Source organism: Astatotilapia calliptera, chromosome 13, assembly GCF_900246225.1.
Source record: "Astatotilapia calliptera chromosome 13, fAstCal1.2, whole genome shotgun sequence".
NCBI classification, from domain to species: Eukaryota; Metazoa; Chordata; class Actinopteri; order Cichliformes; family Cichlidae; genus Astatotilapia; species Astatotilapia calliptera.
In genome coordinates this window covers 5663762-5684455 of record NC_039314.1, presented here as the reverse complement: position 1 = coordinate 5684455, position 20694 = coordinate 5663762, and the positions used below count along the sequence as shown (strand labels likewise).

At 38.8% G+C, this 20694-nt stretch overlaps 1 long non-coding RNA gene and 1 pseudogene across 1 annotated transcript; one reads left to right on the top strand and one right to left on the bottom strand.

Annotated features, from left to right (window-relative positions):
- Window positions 1–4156: 4156 nt before the first annotated feature.
- On the bottom strand, window positions 4157–10023 carry LOC113035067 (coiled-coil domain-containing protein 106-like; annotated as a pseudogene).
- Window positions 8851–10645, top strand: LOC113035068 (uncharacterized). The gene is made up of 3 exons (XR_003274276.1): window positions 8851–8915; window positions 9082–9881; window positions 10071–10645. It is a non-coding gene; the product is annotated as an uncharacterized LOC113035068 (long non-coding RNA).
- Window positions 10646–20694: the final 10049 nt, after the last annotated feature.

Sequence of the window (20694 nt, the reverse complement as noted above, 5' to 3'; positions counted from 1 at the left end):
GCCAGCACTATATCCACCTCATCTTCACCTTATCATTCTTAGAAAGTTAAAATTAGTTCTCATCAGTGCAGCAAGCACACATTTCCAAGATGTTCTAAGATCAAGGATTTTTCTACCTATAATTAAGAAGTACAATTAGTATCTAAGCACCTGCTTCGTCAGGTTTATATAGCACTTTTAAAAAGCTGTCTCTCATGAGACCTCCAATTTACTGAAGTGCAACAATTAATTGCCGCTGTGACCCTATTCAAGCATGACAACTCAGAGAGAGAAATCAGTGGAAGGCACATTCAGTATTTGTGAAAACTGCATGATACTGTGTGGCTTAGAATATTTTAAAAACAAACAAACAAAAAAACAATCACATTTTTAATATTCTGGACTGGAAAAATGAGTAAATCAGTAAATTTATTATTGCCTATGTTTTATGTGCAAATGTGCTTGAGTTACTGAAAATGAGCGTGTCTGAGCTTCTTATCACTTTCTTTGTCTTTTTTCTCTCTGTTCTTGTGTGTGTCTGTGTGTGTATGTGCACTGCGGTCAGTCTGTTCATTTTTCAGCTATTTCTGACCCCTCTCCCTCTGTGCTGAGTCCCAGTCTCTCCCGTTGCTCTTCCCGCTATTCCAGATGGACCTGCTTCCGTATCAGGCTGCTAATGAGGCGGCGCTCTTCATTCTGTGGCTCTTTGAATGGAGGGCCAACCATTTAACCCTGCCCAGCTGCCCTCATGACCCCCATGTATTTTTAGGCTTCACCTCATTTCATGCTGAATAAACACCTATGTCTGGACACCCTCGAGGGCCACGCCACATGGCTTCCTAGTGGACTGAGCTGATGATGCAAGCTGACAAAATCTGGTAAATACTACCTTTAGACTTCTTGGATAAGAACACTTTTCCACAAGGGAAAAAGGTGCAACATCTAGAGTTTTGCTTTCTTCCTTTTCTTGCATTTCTAGCTTGCTAAAGGCAGCACTTTAAAAATGTACCATCACTAAATCATCATTTTAAAAAGAGATCATTGTCAACATGTCTGGCAGCTTCTGCGTAGTCAGTTTTACTCCATGGAGGGAGAGTAGGTGTGAAATCTGTTGCATTACAAAACGGCAACAGCTTTGATTTTTCAGTTAATGTTTGTTTGAGTCCCACTGTTATAATCCTATCAGTTTGACCTAATTTAACCTAAAGTTGCATTGATCAGTTTCAACGTTTTCTGTCCTCTGCAAAGGCTAACGTTATCCTCACACACAAAAAGAAGCACTGGTTGGTCTCAATGCTTAAAAGATTAGTACGCTGATTTAATCTTGTGGAGCTGTAACACTGATGTAACACTGTAACACTGCTGATGTTACTTCTTCCTCTTTTACGTACATTAACTCAGTCAGTTTGATCAGACTTTTAGGCGTGTAATGCTAGTAGCGGCTAACATAGCCTCAGGCCTCTTTGCCTTTAGCAGAGATAAGGAGCAGGCTACGATGATCTGGAAAGCCCTCTTCTGTCTAATTCCACACCCTTAGATCTTTTCCATTTTAAAACTTGTCTTCAGACCCTCAAATGCTAAGTGACATTGCTTGAGGATATAGCAGACTTCACGGAACTCCCTCTGGATCCACCAAAGACTTTATACAACTTTTTGCTTTCATAAGAAGTGCAAAACATACTCTGTGCGTAAAATTGGTAGAGTATCCCTTAAAATAAGCTAGATTTAAACAGGAGCTGTTATGCTACTGTACTTTCTGTCATATATTACATATATTACTATCACTGTTGCTCATATTAAACAGTTTTAAGGTTTCTGATATTGAGGTTAGAAATGAATAGAATGCCTTTAGTGTCACTATAGAGATTTACAGTTTGGGTTATTGCAGGTAAAATTAAGTATTGCACAGTGGTGGTTTATAGAGGGAAGTCCTTGGAATGGGGGGTGGAACTGTGTTATCAGTGCATGTATGAGTTCAGGGTGGTTATGACTTTTGGGAAGAAACTGTTCTTGAGTCTTTGTGCTGATGCACCCGTAGCTGTTCCCTGAGGGAAGCAGGTTGAAGCAGGTGGAACAGGTTAAAATTAGTTCTCAGCGTGGGAACTGACCCCGGTAATGTTTGTTTCTCTGCTGAGGCAGTGGGAGGAATAGATGTCCATCAGGGAGGGCAGCCGATGATCTTCTGTGCTGCGCTGACTGCTCTCTGAAGCCTCACTCTATTCGCCTTAGTGTATCTGCCGTACCATACTGTGATGCAGTATGTCAGCAGGTTCTCTATGGATGAGCGGTAGACGGTCAGCAGCAAGTTGGAGTCCAGCTTGTACTTCCTGAGAACCCTCAGGAAGTGCCGTTGGGCCTTTTTGATGACCGCTGTGATGTTGTCTGTCCAGGAGATGTCAGCAGAGATGAGGAGCCTGAAGGTGTGGACCCTCTTGACACACTCCCCGTTGATGTATAGGGGGGCTAAGTCAGTGCTGTGCCTCCTGAAGCCGACAGTGACCTCTTTGGTTTTCTTGGTGTTCAGTGGCAGGTTGTTCTCTGAACACCATGCTGCCAACTTCAGGACTTCCTCCCTGTAGGCTGCCTCGTCTCCCTTTGAGATGAGTCCGACTACCATGGTGTCATCAGCAAACTTCATGATGAGGTCGATGATGTGGGCTTGAACTGCAGTAGTGGCTATAGAGACACTACATAAGGGGGGTTAAGCACACAGGCCTGTGGGGAGCCAGTGCTCAGCGTGTGAGTGGAGGAGACATGAGGTCTGAGTCTCACAGTCGGGAGCCAGTTTGTAAAAAAGTCTTTTACCCAGGCACATGTGAGAAGGGGGAGGCCAAGAGTGACCAGTTGGATGATTATATTGAAGACTGAGCTGTAGTCCACAAAGAGCATCTGCACATAGCTTTGCCACTGGTCTGGGTGGCTCAGCACAGAGTGGAGGGCTATGGCGATGGTGTCTTCTGTGGATCTGTTTGCATGATATGCAAACTGTTTAGTGTTTGCACAAGTAATACCTCTGAGTCTAAAGCTTGGGCTACAGACTGCTCTAAATGCTCCATTACTGAAAATTTTCTTCTTCTTGTTTGGGCTCTATATGATGTCTTTGAGAGCAGAAATCCAAAATCTCTGTGATCATCTGAGGCACACAGCTTCAGCTGTGAATGCAGAAGCTCCACCTACCTGCTGTTCACATCTTTTGTTAGTAAGAGGCTGTCAGAGATATAAAGCAGCTTGTTTCAGACGCTGCACTGTGCACTGATGGGCTACACCAGGGCCCAATGAATAAATATCAAATGGTACCACTTTACAATAAGTCTCTCCTTATAGATGCTAATAAATAGTTTATAGCTATATTATTAATTAATCTGTAAATGCTTTATAAACCATTATTAATGGTTTATTATGCATTAGTTAAGGGTGAGAAAAAGAAAAAAAACTGACCGGTTTCTTGCCAAATAGTGAGCCAAATGTGTTCACCTATATATTTCATCTAGAGTTGCTATATTAAACATTTCAGACTAAGTTACTATCCTGTAAGCACAATCAGCATTTGTAAACATATTTTTTATCATATAAAATTGTACTTCATAAATGCATTATAAATATCCACAACTATCAATCGGAGCTTTGTTGTAAAGTGTAAAGCATAAAACCATTTATTAATGAATAATAAATATTTATAAATGCCACATGGGAGACTTATTGTAAAGTGTAAAGCATAAAACCATTTATTAATGACAAATAAACATTTATAAATGCCAAATGGGAGCCTTATTGTAAAGTGTAAAGCATAAAACCATTTATTAATGACAAATAAACATTTATAAATGCCAAATGGGAGACTTATTGTAAAGTGTAAAGCATAAAACCATTTATTAATGACAAATAAACATTTATAAATGCCAAATGGGAGCCTTATTGTAAAGTGTAAAGCATGACACCATTTATTTATGACTACTGAACATTTATAAATGACAAAATAGAGTTTTGTTGTAAAGTTTAAAACATGTCAACATTTATTTATGATCAACAAACATTTCTAAGTATTACTAGGCATTACTATAAAAAGTATAAAGCACCAACAGTTATTTAGCATTGCTAAACTTATATACAAGCCCTTTAAAGATAGCTAAAACTATATTAAGGAAACAAATCCCATCCCTAAATCCACCACTGGCATAAAACAAAGGAAAATTATAATAATTATAATATAATAAATTATTATACCTTAACTGAAACTGCACAGCTGTATTATTTACTCTACACACATTTATACAAATCAAAACATTAAAAAAAAAACAATAAAATAAACTAACAGGTAAATCTCTTAGTTGTGTGGAAACTCAACACATATGTGAACAGATCTTTGAAAAATGATTGGTTTTGCAGATCTTTTCTTCAGTTCAATATGCTCAAAAAACAAAACCACTTAGAACAAATTAGGGTTTCAGACAGATTTCCCTCTTCGAATTGGAAGCAAAGTACCAGCGGCCTTCATACTTTCTATTTTGTTTTTTACTTCATCACTGCCTTGAATTGCAGCCTCACATCGCTTAGCAAAAGCTAGTACCGTCTCTCCACTAGGCCTGTTGGACAGTAGCTCCTGGTAGACATTGGGGACCGCAATAGCAAGCTCCCCAACTGATGAAGTGGACACAACAGTGTTCCTGTCGAGCCCATGCTTCTGAAAAGCTTTGGTCATGGTCTTCGTCTTTGGAAATGTCTTGAGGAGGGATTTGTATCGCTGCACAATGTCATTTGGCGTTTGAACTAAAAATGAAAACAAAGCAAATAATTAGAAAAGCAAATGCTCAAAGCATACTAATCTATAAAAAAAACACCCAGCACGCCCCTGCGGGCGGTTTATCCTTCAAGCTCGGGTCCTCTACCAGAGGCCTGGGAGCTTGAGGGTCCTGCGCAGTATCTTAGCTGTTCCCAGGACTGCGCTCTTCTGGACAGAGATCTCCGATGTTGTTCCCGGGATCTGCTGGAGCCACTCGCCTAGCTTGGGAGTCACCGCACCTAGTGCTCCGATTACCACGGGGACCACCGTTACCTTCACCCTCCACATCCTCTCGAGCTCTTCTCTGAGCCCTTGGTATTTCTCCAGCTTCTCGTGTTCCTTCTTCCTGATATTGCTGTCATTCGGAACCGCTACATCGATCACTACGGCCGTCTTCTTCCGTTTGTCTACCACCACTATGTCCGGTTGGTTAGCCACCACCATTTTGTCCGTCTGTATCTGGAAGTCCCACAGGATCTTAGCTCGGTCATTCTCCACCACCCTTGGGGGCATCTCCCATTTTGACCTCGGGACTTCCAGGTTATACTCGGCACAGATGTTCCTGTACACTATGCCGGCCACTTGGTTATGGCGTTCCATGTATGCCTTGCCTGCTAGCTAGCATATATATATATATATATATATATATATATATATATATATATATATATATATATATACACACACACACACACACACACACACACACACACACACACACAGATAGATATGTATATATGACGTAGTGAACACAGAGTAATTTTTAGAACAAATTAAAATCATAATACTATCTTTTATGTCACATTTATAGTATCCTCTTCTGTAAAATCTTCTCTTCCAAAATCTTTTGCTCACCACGCTGCCGGAGCTTCTTCTGCTCCTTCTTGGGTTTCTTGGCTCTTGAATGCTTTTTGTTGTATTTGTGCTTTTGCTTCTTTGGGGATGAAGATGAGGATGACCACACAGACGATACAGATGAAGATGCGAAAGATGAATCTGAGTTTTCAGAAGCCTTCGAGGAAAATGGATCATTGAATGGTTCGTCTTTAGGTTGCTCTGCAGGATGTAAACAACAAAATGGCTGGTTTTAGAAACAAGTCCCCTGTTTTTCAATTACACAATTGATGATTTAGTAAGCTTATGTGCTTAAAGAGAATGAGGATTTTGTTATAGAAAATCATCATGTGAATAAGGTGTACATATATACACATATATATATATATATATATATATACACACATATATATTAGGGGTGCAACGATACACAAAATTCACGGTTCGGTTCGGTTCGATACTTTGGTGTCACGGTTCGATATTTTTTCGATACAAAAAAAATGTTCATGCCTTTTTAATTTGTCATTTATTAAAATTATAAATATATATTTTAACTCAAAAGTACAGTTTTTAAATTTAACCCTAACCCTTGTGCGTGTTTTTTATTTTGACAGCGAATGCGCACCTGTGGACCACTTATGTGCAGCCCTGGTTATTTAGCTCGTCATATTGCAGCCACAGAAATTCTTTTGTCCATGAAACCATAAAGCTGCACTTTCTTTTTGCCTTATAGTCTGATTTGTCATAACTTCTCCGTTTTGTGGTAAGCTTTTCTTTGGCTGTCACTTCTTCACCCTGACCTGTCTTATTTGGCTCAGCAGAACTAAAATATATATTCTGCTGCTTTTACACAGGCACTCACATAAGCTCAGCGATTCTCTGCGCGATCAACCTCTCACATGTTTAAGCTTGCTGCGGGAGATTTCACTTGTCATGTTTGCATATAAGCTAACGATTAATAAGACGATGTCAGAGGAATTGGTGCACAAATTATCATCACTCACAGGTCAGTGCTGTCGCTCTCTATACACAGTTCGCAGGATTGCAAAGTGAAAGCAAAAAAACAAGCGCAAATTCAAACGCGATTTCAATATGTCACATACTGACAGAGGCTCACCGATGCCAATGACATAATTACCCAGCTACATTTCTGAAAGAATGCAAAAGCATTGACATATATTTTTCCTTCCTACAATAGCCCAACGGGCAGGGAAGAGATAGATTTTGGTAGCCCGACTGAAAAAATCGCTAGCTCCGGGACGTCGGGCTAGCGATATTGCGAGCCCTGTATCTGATTGAGGAATCACTCATCTTTGGAAAAGAGAGTTTATTACAGAGAAATGTCTCTTTCCAAAATAAAAGCTATACTATCCGCTTCTTCTGGGCTATATTCTCAGCAGCATAAGGAGAATCATGTGCTAACAGCTGTCTAAATGACTCGGCTAAAGTTAGTAGCATGCTTGTTGTTTTGGTCTTTGCACTAGGATGATGTCGGCGTAAATGTGCAGTCATATTCGTTGTGTTCCCACTAGTGCTTTCAGGTTAATCTCGTTGAAATGACCTTAACGCCACAACACGGCAAATCTCCGTTAACGAGCTACCGCCGATCGCCCCGTGCATGGGGCTAGACGGCCAACACGTTAACGAGCTAACTGCGCTAACACACTAGTTCCCACCCATGTAATTGAGCATTGCATGGCACATCCAACATACTGTTTTACTTTAGTCCATGACTCGCTTACCTTCAGGGTCATACGTCACATGAAAACCAAAATAATTCCAAACGCCAGATCTGAATGAGGGTGCGGGAGGTGCCCTGTGCTCTTCCTTCTGACTATGCTGTCTGTGTGGAGCGCTCAGTGGATCTGCGCTCGACAGTGCAGCCTAGGCGGAGTAGTCGAACGCAGATTCACTGAGCGCTCAACACAGACAGCATAGTCAGAAGGAAAGTTGATAAAATAAATTACAAATGTTGTATTGTTCGATACATATGCGTACCGAACCGAAAGCACTGTATCGAACGGTTCAATATCGATACGAATATCGTTGCACCCCTAATATATATATATACATACATACATATATATATATATATATGAAACCTATATTAATTCTGATTGTAAGGCTGTTACATTACTAGTTCAAGTTGGAGTTATGATCTTATGAACTATGAAATTGAATCAATCAAGTTAGACCTGGCTGAACTGAATTTGGAACCAGATCTCTTTAGGAATGAACTAGCACAACACTTAAAGTTAACTGACTAAAATCTTTTAATCAACACAATGACAATAAGGGAACTTCACTGGGATTGATAAATTATCTAATGTTTATTTGAAGACTGTAAAATAAAAACAATGTTCATGGAACAAGTCTAGTTTCATACTTGTAAGGGATGATAGCTGACTTCGGAGAAAATCTCTCTCTCCTTCCAGTTCTTCAATTCTCTTCTTTTGCCACTCCAGTTTCTCCTTAAGAAAAGTCATTTTCTCTCGCTCCTTGTTAAGAAGGGCAGTTGCAGTAGGGGCAGGATTAGAAGAAGAATCTAAAGAACAAACAATTATTAAATTACAATACTAAAATAATTTATAATTTAAACTTGGGAAACTCAAATAAAATATTGATTAAAAACGGTTACAACTGGAATTTATAAAAAGCCACTTTGTAAAAATTATGTTATATACACCTGTGGTGGTTCAGGCATTTCTAAAACAAGGCAAATAATTCTTATGTGTACTGCCTTACCAGGGTGTTTAATATAAATTTAATGATGCACATAAACAAAACTAAAAATATACAACTAAGTGATATAAATCGTTTGGAATAACCAATAGTAATAGAGCTATTCACATGTTATGTGATGTTAGTTAGCCACTGTAGCTAGCAGCCAAATGGCTCGGTAGCTAGCTAGCTAGCATTATACTCACCTTCATGTCTAACTGCTGACGTCGTTGGCTTAGTGCAATCTAGATCATCCAGTCTCTGCTTTTTGTATCTCTTCGAACGTGTGCTAACTGTGTAAGTCGCAGACGCACACAAATTTTTATCTTCTGCTCCATCCATGGTGCAGCAACTTGAACGAGCGCCTTCAGTGTGTCTGTTCGTGCCCCTTTGGCTTGACCTTCCAGAGCGCTCCACTGCCTGTCGCGCTCTGAGAGGAGGGGCTTTCCTTAATAAAGTTAACTGTGATTGGATGGTTGTATAAGCTCCTCTGCGTTTAAATTAAATTTGTTTTCCCTCCCTTTGGCGGCAGAACATATTTCTTTAGCATGAATCCAGCGGGTTAGATCTACATAACAAAGTCGGAGATACATTATAACAGGTGAGACAATCCTCTTTTTTGCGTGGGACTATTTTTGATTATAGGGCTTGTTTTATATAGCATGTGAAGTTCTTTAACTCTGAACCGATTTGCACTAGACTCCCATAGAGTATTTTACGGTGTTTCGAGGTGATAATAAAATAAATTACTCATTTTTTCCCACCAGAATGTCTCTGGGAATGAGATTGCGCGCCAGAATAGAAGGAAAACAAACTAAATATAAGGCACTAAGGCTCATTAAATGGCTGCAGAAGAAACACCTGCTAAAAAAGAAGCTTAGATGTCCTGTTTGTCACCATAAGATGAAAATGATTTCCGTGGTGAAGAAAGACCAATATATGTGGTATGTATAATGCATGATAATGTAGTGCATGTAGTAAATATAACAAAATATTTCGGTTATCAATGCAAGAGGGAGCATTAACCTCTTTTCATTATTATTTTCTTCATACTTAATTTTGTGATTATCTTTTCAATTAATGCTCTTGTTTAAGGGTCCATTTCTTTACTTAACTCATTGATATGTTCTCAGGTGCTACAAAAGAGCAAGTCATAGGAAAGTTTCCAGAACAATTAGAACTAGCTCCCTCTTTGAGAAATCAAAAACATCTCTTTTCAGTTGGATGAAGTTCATTTACAGGTATATGTAGATGTAGACATTAATAGCAATGCACCTTTCATAATTGAACACCAATACGAGACTTGTGAAATAAAATTAGGGCCTCAGTAAGTAATAATTGCCTCAATTTCTATCACAGATTTTCACAAGGGCTCAGGCTCAGACAAATAGATATGATCGATGATGAAGTGGCTGGCAGCTCCAGAACACTAAGTAGCATGGCAAGACACATTCGACATGTTTGTATACGTGCAATTAAAAGACACAGAATAAACAATGGACACCGTCTTGGTGGTGACAGAGAATTTGTGGTTATAGATGAAAGCTGTCTCCGTCATCAGCGAAAGGTTGGTAAACTCTCAGACAGGTTTGTTAGAATCAATGCAGATCTGAATGTGTCCTCTAAACATGGAAACCTTTACCATAAGTAAAAAAAATTAGTAGAAGCAACCATCTTTTTGAATGTTTCTTTGTAGATATTTAATTTTATTCTTTTTAATTTTAATTCTGTTTAATTTTATTCTTTTTGTTTTCAGTATGCACGTGGACGCTTTGGAAATGCATGGAAAAGGAAGAAATGGGTATTTGGAATGATGGGAATTAAAGACAAAAGGCGAAGGCTCGTGTTAAAACTTGTTGAAAAACGATCAAGGCGCCACCTTGTTCCTCTGATCAGACAGCATGTTAAGTTGGGTAGTGCCATTATCAGTGATGAGTGGAGAGCCTGCAAGAATGTTTTGACAAACATAGGGTACAGACATTACACTGTAAATCACAGCAGGTGGTTTGTAGATCCTCAATCTGGCAGTCATACACAGCATATGGAAAGGGCTTGGATGACCATCAAAGGACATGTCCGTAGACTAAGAGGAAATCGCACTGAGAAGTTGCTGGAGGAACACCTGATGGTTCTTGAGTGGTCATCTTGGCTTGGTTCGCGACACCCTGATGGACCACTGGGACGCTTATTTAAGGACATACAAAAAATATTTCCAGTTTGAACCAGTCTGGCATGAACTTTTTTTGGAGTGGGTGACTGTTTGGTGTTTTAAAAAACACATTTAATGTTACATGTGTTACTCTTACAATACATTTTTGACAGTAGTTAAATGTTATTTCAAGCACTGATTGTAATTTAGGTCTAAGTGTTATAAATGGTGACATTATACATTTAAGACTCACTTTTGGCAATTAAATGTTTATTAGTGATTAATAAATGTTGTTATGCTTTACATTTTACAATAAGGCTCCCATGTGGCATTTATAAATGTTTATTTGTCATTAATAAATGGTGTTATGCTTTACACTTTACAATAAGTCTCCCATGTGGCATTTATAAATATTTATTATTCATTAATAAATGGTTTTATGCTTTACACTTTACAACAAAGCTCCGATTGACAGTTGTGGATATTTATAATGCATTTATGAAGTACAATTTTATATGATAAAAAATATGTTTACAAATGCTGATTGTGCTTACAGGATAGTAACTTAGTCTGAAATGTTTAATATAGCAACTCTAGATGAAATATATAGGTGAACACATTTGGCTCACTATTTGGCAAGAAACCGGTCAGTTTTTTTTCTTTTTCTCACCCTTAACTAATGCATAATAAACCATTAATAATGGTTTATAAAGCATTTACAGATTAATTAATAATATAGCTATAAACTATTTATTAGCCTCTATAAGGGGAGACTTATTGTAAAGTGGTACCGCTGGCATCATCAGCAATGTGCATGTAAGAAGAGTATACAAATGGCTTTTATGAAAGATGCCCGTGATTCAAAGACCATCTGTGTTTCCAGAGTTCCTGCTCGCTTCCCTCAAACTTCAGATTCAACAATAAATTTGATCTGTTCATGCTTCAAATTTAGTATGGAAAAATATCAAAACAAAATGAATAACTAAATAAATAAAAGTGCAAAAACATTTTTTTTTTATAATTAGTTAATGAGATTTAAGAGCGGTATCAATCTTCCCGTATAAGTCATCTGTCAACCTATGTCCTAAACTTCCAAAGTATTTTTCCACAGTAGACAGAGGAAACTAGATAATTGAACATTAGTTCAAGTAGACATGTGATGTGATCTTTTTTCATAAGCACTCATTGTGTCAATCTCCTTGATTGCTGCCTGTTTAATGGAGTAAAAGAGAAGATGGATGTTATCACTGGGTGAATCTCAAGGCATCTTTAATTGTCAGTCTGGCACAAAATGAGTCCCCGTCCTAATTTATTTGGCTTAATTTATCAACACACTGCCTTTCCATTCACATGGGAGCTGTTGCAGCCACTGAATCAGTTTTAGCCTCCTCACTACTTCTAATGCAAGACCTCTCTACATGCGCCGCTTCCTACATTCAGTGCTGATCACAAAGTAAACCATTATATTATCCATCGACTTCAAAAACGCAGATCTGAGGCACGATGACAAGGTGCAATCAAAGAGGAAGACCGACAAGGATCAGATAGCCACCCCCAATCAGTCTCATACTCAAAATTGACTTCATCTTTTTTACCTCGTCCTTATATCTCATTTTCTTCCTCATCAGAGTCTCCATCTCGTCTCATTGCTTCCGATTAGCACGGCGGCCAGAGCAGATGAAATTTTGTGTAATGGTCAACTGTAATGGTAACTTTGAGGGATTGCTGAATCTCTGACTTTTCAAGAGGTCGCAGTGAACATTTTCTAATCACAGTGTTTATCTTTCCAGCCCGCCCCATAAAAGCAGTCTAGGTGAGATTAACAAAGTAAATGATATGTTCTGAATGACTAAATGTTTGGTCTGACATTGCTGCCTTTTTAAAGTCAGCAAAGCGTTCAGTGGCTCAACACACCACAAGATCGTAAAACAGGAATAACCATTTACACTTTGCACGTAACCAGAGGTGATAATGAACACTCTGAGCAAGCTAATAATACCGGTCCTGTCCATCTGCTTTGGAATAATGCTAAAAGGAGACAAGTGTATGAAAGGAACCGAATCTAAAGTGGCTTTTATTTGAGTAAGCATGACCATTTGCATTAGGGTGTTAAAACCTTAAAATACAAGTAAATAAGGTTAAATGAATTTTAAATCCATTACAAGATGGTTAAAAACATCTAAAATTTCCAGTTATGTTTGATAGTAAAGGTTACAATTAATTTTTTTTCTGATGTTGGCAAAATTTTGGACGTCAAATTGTGAAACCAGATGTTCAAACAGATTTATTAAAAGAAATTGGTGAACTTTCCATCCATATATATGGAAACTATTTATATTTATTTCTAAATATAAAAGATATCTATTATTACCTGAGGTTTTTAATAAACATTTACAAAGAGGTGTTTTCCCTGAAGATATTAAATAAACAAAGGTCATTCCCACATTAAAAAAGAGACAAACGACACCTATCCTCTGGGAGGAAGGATGTCGGCTGTATTACATGGTAACTTCAATTAAAGTATCGAGCATTTCATATAGTTTATGGATAGCTTATACTTCTTATCCTAGGTCATTGTTTGACAAGGGTTCCCAGCTTAGGAACTAAATCCATGATTCTGTAACAGACAGAATAATTTAAAGTGAGCCTTTTACTACAACTGGTACAGAATCTTCAGAATGTAAAAGTCCAGAGGCGAAGGAAAACAGAATTTAAAATATACAGGCACACAATAGATGCCCTGAGAAAAGATAAAGTGATATAGGGGCTATAAACACACATACTGTCAGGGCTCTGTGTGCAGGCGGATGGAGAGGAGGATCCAAATGCGAGACTCTGAGACTGAATTGAAACTGAGAACCTTAGCTTTATTGCTGGTGATAAACGAAAACGTGAACTGAACAATGACACTGAGAATTGAACACACAGGCATAATTCTGAGGGTACGACGCGACACTGAGCACAGGAAAACACAGGGCTAATATACACAGGGTGGTAATCAGGGAATGGGCAACAGGAGGGAGACACAGCTGGGAGAGATCAGGGTTAACGAGACGGGGGGGGGAAACCAAGCTGCACACACTAACATAAGACAAAGACTTTCACAATAAAACAGGAAACATGAATTACTAAACAAGCACGCACACTTGACACTGAGAGACAGACAGACAGAATGACACATGGAACCTGAACTAAAATAAACGTGAGATATAACCGAGAACAAATCCTTAAGCACGGATAAACAGAAACAAGAAACTAATAATAATCATCATCATCACTACGAGAATAAGAAAACAATCCATGAAGCAGAATTAAACCGAAATATAATAAACTCAAAATACTGGGTCCAACAGACCCAGAACCGTGACACATACAGAGGGCTAAGCAAGGAATGAGACATAGCTGGGGAGGCACAGATGAAACTAATTAGGATAACAACACAGGGGGAGTAACACTAAACGCAAAGCACGGGAGACAACTAACAAGCAAACTAAAATAGGAAACAAGTAAACAGAGAAACTCAGACACAACTGAAACCTTAATACGAGGAAACGACAGAGGGAGACACAAAAGGAAAACTTATATACTGAACTCTAACTCTGAAACTGAAACTAAACTCTTATATTAACAGTACATGCAACTAGGAATACTAAAGGTGCTAATATCAACATATTAATAATCAAACTGGAAGTCACACTGACTTTCTGCCAGCTCAGACTAAAAAGTCACTTGGATGAGTGACTTTAAAACGGTAACATCCAGATCAACAGCTCCTCAGTCACTACTCAATACACAGATTGTAGGCTTTGTTTACTGCTAATGCTACCTGTCCTTATTGTATTATACATGATGGCTGAAGAAACACAAAGAAGAAACACAATGATACACTGATCCACACCCCCCCTCACCATGCTTGCCAGTTGGTTTGAGGCTCTTCTGAAAAACTGTTGTTAGTCTGTGCCAAACATGTCACTGTGGCCAAACAACTCTAACCTTTATTCATCTGTCCAGAGCACATTGTTCCAGATGGCCAGTTCTTTGCCTGTATGTTTGCTGAAAAACTGCAATGTACTGCTCTAATGTTCTTTTTGCTTAGCAAAGGCTTTTCCCTGCCAAGAATCTCAGGCAGGTCAAATCTGTTCGTACAAAGGAAACGACTTCTGCTACATCTACGTTGTGATCGAAATGACTCTTTATCATCTTAGTAATTTAAGTAAAGTGACCCATTAACATCACTATTTAATGGTGAAGCAGGTCCAATACTTTTTTCGATCCATTATATTCATTTCCTGATAACATCAGTACATTTAGATTAAACTGGGGTTATAAAAAGTGACTGAAAGGAATAAAAAATAAGCAATAAGAGTAACTATAGCACATGGTTATGAAAAAAGTAGCAGAAAGTAATTATAAAAAGTTTTGAATCAAAGCAGCCAAAAATATCCCGACTAAATACAAATCTCATTCAGGTTTTTAAGAAAGCCACAATCTTTTGACCACAGCGCTCTGATTGCTTTGTTGTCAGCAAAATATGCAGTAATATCCAATTTTTTCATTTGATTCGGTGTTGAAATAGATGCAGTGAAGTGCTAAAGTAATGTGTTACACTAATTAATCATGCTTTTCCAAAATCAGCATGAGAGAAAGTATAAATTATCCCATTTTTGACAGTGTTAATGTTCAAAGTTAAGGCCCAGCACAGTTACCATAGCAATATAACTAAAGGCATACAGTATAAGTATAGTAAATATTTTATGATGGATGCTTGATTTTGTTTTCAGTTTCTTGACAGAGTGGCTCAAACTCTGTTTTAAAACATAATGTCAGGTTATTTGATCTTGTTGAAAATACACAAGAAGATGCTGAGTTCAGTCTAATAAAAAAAATTTAATTAATGCTTATTCTCCGCATACTTGAGAGCTAATATTCAAGAAAAAGCATGAATAAACAAAGTCTGCTTACAATTAAAACCTAAGAAGAGGCAAGATTAGAATTCTCCATTTTTACAGCACTAATTCCATCAGCACGAGGCTTCTTCTTCTTCTTCTTCTTAAGAAAAGAAATGTGTTTTTTAAGTATATTTTAAAGTTAAAAGTATATTTATTGCTTCCAGTCTTTTGGTATTTTAAAACTTTTCTTGCAGATGTCCGAAATTAAAAGCTTGCTGATAAGTTTTTAGACTTTTAATTCGAAAATGGTACAGGTAGAGGAAACATGTGATTTCATGAATGTGAGTAAGGGAAGCATACAGCTTCTCAACACTCAATGTAAAGATTCAGTAGCAGTATAGAATTTTTTCCTTTTCCTGTTCGTCTTTAACTTCTGAGTGAAAACAGTGAGAATATGGTCAAAAATTTTCCACTGGCGCTGGTTTCGGTTTTCTTGACTCCTATCCATCATTATAAGTGTCAACTATGCTTTGAACATTATATGGGCCCTTGACTGTGGGTCTGCAGGCTACGTGCGACAGCTAGAGGTAATTCACTTTGCTTCGTTTTGCTTGCTGTTAACAGCTCATGGGATGATAACGGAAGCGCAAAGAGCTTTAATCATATTCTCTGCCTTCAAGAGAGATATTGCTTTTTCTCACAGTTTATTGAGTGAATATGGGAGGGGAGTGTGTGTGTGCGTGTGCGTGTGTGTGTGTGTGTGACAGAGTAAAAAGGCCTGGCAGGGTGGAGGGATGTGTGTGTCTGTGGTTGGTAGGTGTCATGGGTGGCTGGGGGACATGTATCATCGATCTGCTACTCTGGGCTTCCTGTACACTGGATGGCATTAAAATGATCCATGGCCTCTTTCTCAGGCTAATACCAGTGATATTGAGATATCAAACCTCTGTTTTCTGTCCCTGGCAATGGGGGGCACACACCCACGCCAGCACAACACGCACACATACACACGACAAGAGTAGAGAGTTCTTCCTCGGGAGCTAAGGTGATAACCTAATAGGGACATTTGTTTTTGTCTCCTGCTCGCTCCCTGCCTCTTTGCCTCCTCTCTTCCTTTCAAGCTCCGAAAACAAAAGCTTTCGTCAAGGGGGCCCCGCCGCTGCCGCTGCCTATGTGGCGAATAAATAACAGCGGCACAACGGCAAAACAAGTGAAACACGCACCATCTGGCCCCTCCACCGGTGTCAGCCTCAGTCACAGAGATAGACTGGAGCGGTGGGGGGGGGGGGATTGGTGATCAGAATGGCATCTCCTCCTCACCTCAAGAGGGATGTGACATGGATTCCAGAAGGGAATGTTCTGTTTTAGGCTTCTTTAAAATAACGTGAAAGCCCAGTTTCTTTTGTTAGCATGCAACAAAACATGCTTCATAAAGCAGAATTTAATGTGTCGTAGAGGGTTTATCTAAAGGTGCAGTGTGCATTATCTACCATATGTATAATCACTTCTGGCTACAAATCAAATGACTCATTATAAATCTGTCCACAAGCAGGATGTGGGCTGGATGCAAGCTGCCCACGTACAGTAGAATTTTGCACATCAAGCTGTTTGGAAGAATTAACTGTGTAGATTTTCTACATTTGGGGCAAAAAATAGCAACTGCTAGTGTGTGTGTGCGTGTGTGTGTGTGCATTTTGTTTTTTTAACGTTACATCTGTTTCTGCTCCGTCAAGTCAAGACATCTAGAAAAGGCAGCGGCTCGTTGGGCCCCCTGTGATTGTCCTTTAATTCATTTATCTCATATCAGCCAGATACTTTTTCATCACTTCCATGAATCCCGATCGATTGTTCGAGCATGTTCCATTACCAAGAATTACTCATCCATTGATGGGCGAGAAGGGATATTAATCAATGTAACCTTTGAAACTAACAACCTTGTTATTCTTTCAAAGCCAAACAAAATGAGAATTTGGCTGTGGTCGGTGCTCATTATTAAGACTGGAGGAGAGCAGGCATTATACATCGCTACTGATCATGTGTGAAGACAAGCATACACAGTCAATACCCTCAGCCGATGAAATATGGCCTTTTTTTATGACTGCATCCTGCAGTGAAAGGCAGTCTTTCTTTGCAGTATGTGCTGTGTGAGAGCTGCAGAGTCAGTGAGCCCCTTTATCAGATGTACACAGTTCTGGGAACATTTGATCAGAGCTTCAGAGGTACGCTTTCTTTCAGTTTGAGGTGCTGCTGCTTTTCCATGCATTCTATTTCCCAACTTTATTCTTTTTTGCCCCCCTCAACCTGAAAGTTGTATCTCATGTTTCTAAATGGACTGTATTCACTACACACTATAGGGTTTCTATTCAATGCAAGCTCTCACTTCCACTTCACTCACTTTCACACAGCGATGCAAGTGACCAGGTGCTGGCCTCCAGTGTTGGGTGTACCGTGTTCCAAAGTAACATGTTACTTTAGTCACATTATGTGTTAGAGTTCAATACGACTTTTGAAAAGTTGCCATATGGATGTTTCATTGATTTTTATTGCGTGGAAAGACAAAAGCACGATGATATACTTGCATTATACTGCTAACACAAAGCTTTTTGGAAGCATCAGCAAAGACAGCAAGCTAACACAATGCTAGCAAACAACCCAGGGTGATGTTAAAGCTGAGTGTATCCTGACACAAGCCTTTACTTTCTCTGAGGTGGAGGTAAGTAACATAATGCATGAACGTATAATTTGTGATAGATTGCTTTTTTGAGTGATGACTGCAACACTACTGACCTCATTTTTAGGCCGTCAGTGTCTTGCATGGAAAACACTTCAACAAGTGAACTGGGGAGCAAGGGTTCAAACCACAGGGTGTGTGATCAGTGGACAGCCTGCTGCTTTACTGAGTGTTTACCCCCTTATTAATTTCTTCTTTTTTTTTTGCATATTTTTCAAATGTAAATGTTTCAACAAGTATTAGTCAAAGATAATCTGAGTAAATACAAAATGTAGTTTTTAAATGATTATTTTATCTAAGTGAAAAAAGCTATCCAAACCTACCTGGCCTGTGTGAAAAAGTAAATGCGCTCCTTTTTAAAACACAAATTAACTGTGATTAACCACGTTTTTTGGAAATCAAGAAATCAATTAAACAGAACCTGTCAGACAAAGAGAAGTATGCTTAAAAAGCAACACATCAAGCCACAATTTAAAGAAACTCAAGAATAGGTAAGAAACAAAGTCACTGACATCTGGTTTTGGGACTCCAATTGGTCTGTTATTCATCTTCTTTTTTTTTTTTTTTTTTTAAATGCACAAGTATCACTGCATAACTATCATGTGCCAAACATAATATTTTACATAAATTATCTCAAACTAATAATTTTGTGACACTCACAAATGTGTATTTTATCTGTTACATTACTGGATGGGCAGATGCCCTAAACACTCAGCTTGTTTTGCAACACTAATGGTCCAGTGACGGCATAAAGGCATTTTTTTTCCGCAATTATCAAAGTAATAAATTTCAGAATAAGACTGATGGATTCTTGTACTGTTAAAGCTACAACCTCCAGTGCCACTTTCTTTGCCACTTTCACCACTGCTACAACTCCACCGGTTATTTGGTAGGTCACACATTGACTTTTTCAACACGTACACTCACAGCAGCACATATATCTTAAAGATCTTGCTGAGAAATCTTCTGATCCCTTTCAGTGACCTCCTTTGTGCACTTCTCCAGCCACTGCCTGAAACTCTGTCAGTTACGTGAACAGCAGGTAAGCTTTCAGTTGCTGGATGCTTTGTCAAGCGAAGCCGTGGCAGCTGAAGGACCATTATCATTATGTGTCTCTTCATCAGTGCGGATGGAGGTGACAGAGATGTTTCCTTTGCTGCCGATGCCACTTTTGTTGACACACTCATAGAGTGCCTCAGTTTGTGTCAGTGTGAGGAATGACGAGAAATGAGTGAGTGAAAGAATAAGCGCAAAAATCAATATGAAGCTGAACATTTTATCTAATAAATCATTCTCCTTTGTATTTAAGTACAATGCACAAAAAGCATGATAACTTACTGACAGCTGTCCTCTTTGGTGCGTCAGAAATACTGTTAGTTTTCATCCAGACAGCAGTGCTTCTGCACACTGTGAGGAATCTTCCAAAATGCCAAATTTCAGTGAAATAAAAGTGTCTGCTTGTGGATGAAAGGTCAGCATACACAGAAAAATATATCTGAAAACTCTCTCTGTCCATGTGGTTAAAGTCGTAGAGGTAAGTAGCTATTTCCTCAACAATCTGATAAACTTCTCATATCTGGGCACAGCTGGAATTGGAAACACATTTCATATATATCTAAAAACACCCACTTCCTGACTTACAGATGAATGAAATTAGATGTTACATCCACAGTACAAAGACTACCTACCATCACCAGGTCAAACAGATTGTTGAACTTGGTTGCATTGTCTCTCTGAGGTGTGAATCCAGACCCAACCCTGTAATTTCAGGCATCTAAAAAGCAGACAACGCATTTGAGATCCATTAAAAATTAATATGCAATAATTTAGCCCTGGACGGATTTGTACACAGACTGATTTGAGCGTTTCTATGTAAGATCAGAGTGGAAATTTGAACTGTTCATCTTGGAAGAGAATGCCAGACAGAAAATACAACAGTACACCATCAGTGATGCTAAATTAAATCCAAGGAATTTTAGAAGATCACTGTGGTGGACTAAACTCAGAGTGCACCCTGCCTCTTGCCTGCTATGAGCCTGGATACTTGTAAAAGGTCTGCACTTACATAGTGCCTTTTAACTGTAGCTTTACAGTGTTTTTCTATTCTTCCACTGATAAGCCTGTGGCTAACACTGAGTGCAACTTGGGCTATATTTCCCAAGCATTTATATACATTTAGGCTTGATGTATATCAACAGTGAATACTGGCTAAGCACAGATAGATCACATATCTATTGCCTCTGATACTAAAAGACCCAGAACAACATCAGGATTCCTCAGTGTGGAAGGCAAGAATGGGTATTTTGAATCCTTTTTTTTTTTTTTGCAAAGTTTTACATATAAATGATGTTGGCAACCGATCAGATTACCCACAGAAGACCAAAAGTAACAACCAAAACAGGCTGCACGATGGAGCTGTGCTCAACACCAGCAGCTTTGATGACTGAGCCAAGTTTGACTCTTAAGAGCTGGACTATCTGGTTTCCCAACATGATATTATTGCTGGTTTAATATTTGTGTGAATGATGCCAGCAGTCTTTGGAGCAGCTGGAGGGACAGAGGAAGAAATGAAGGCTGACTTTTATTGTCCACATATTGGTTGGCCTCTCCC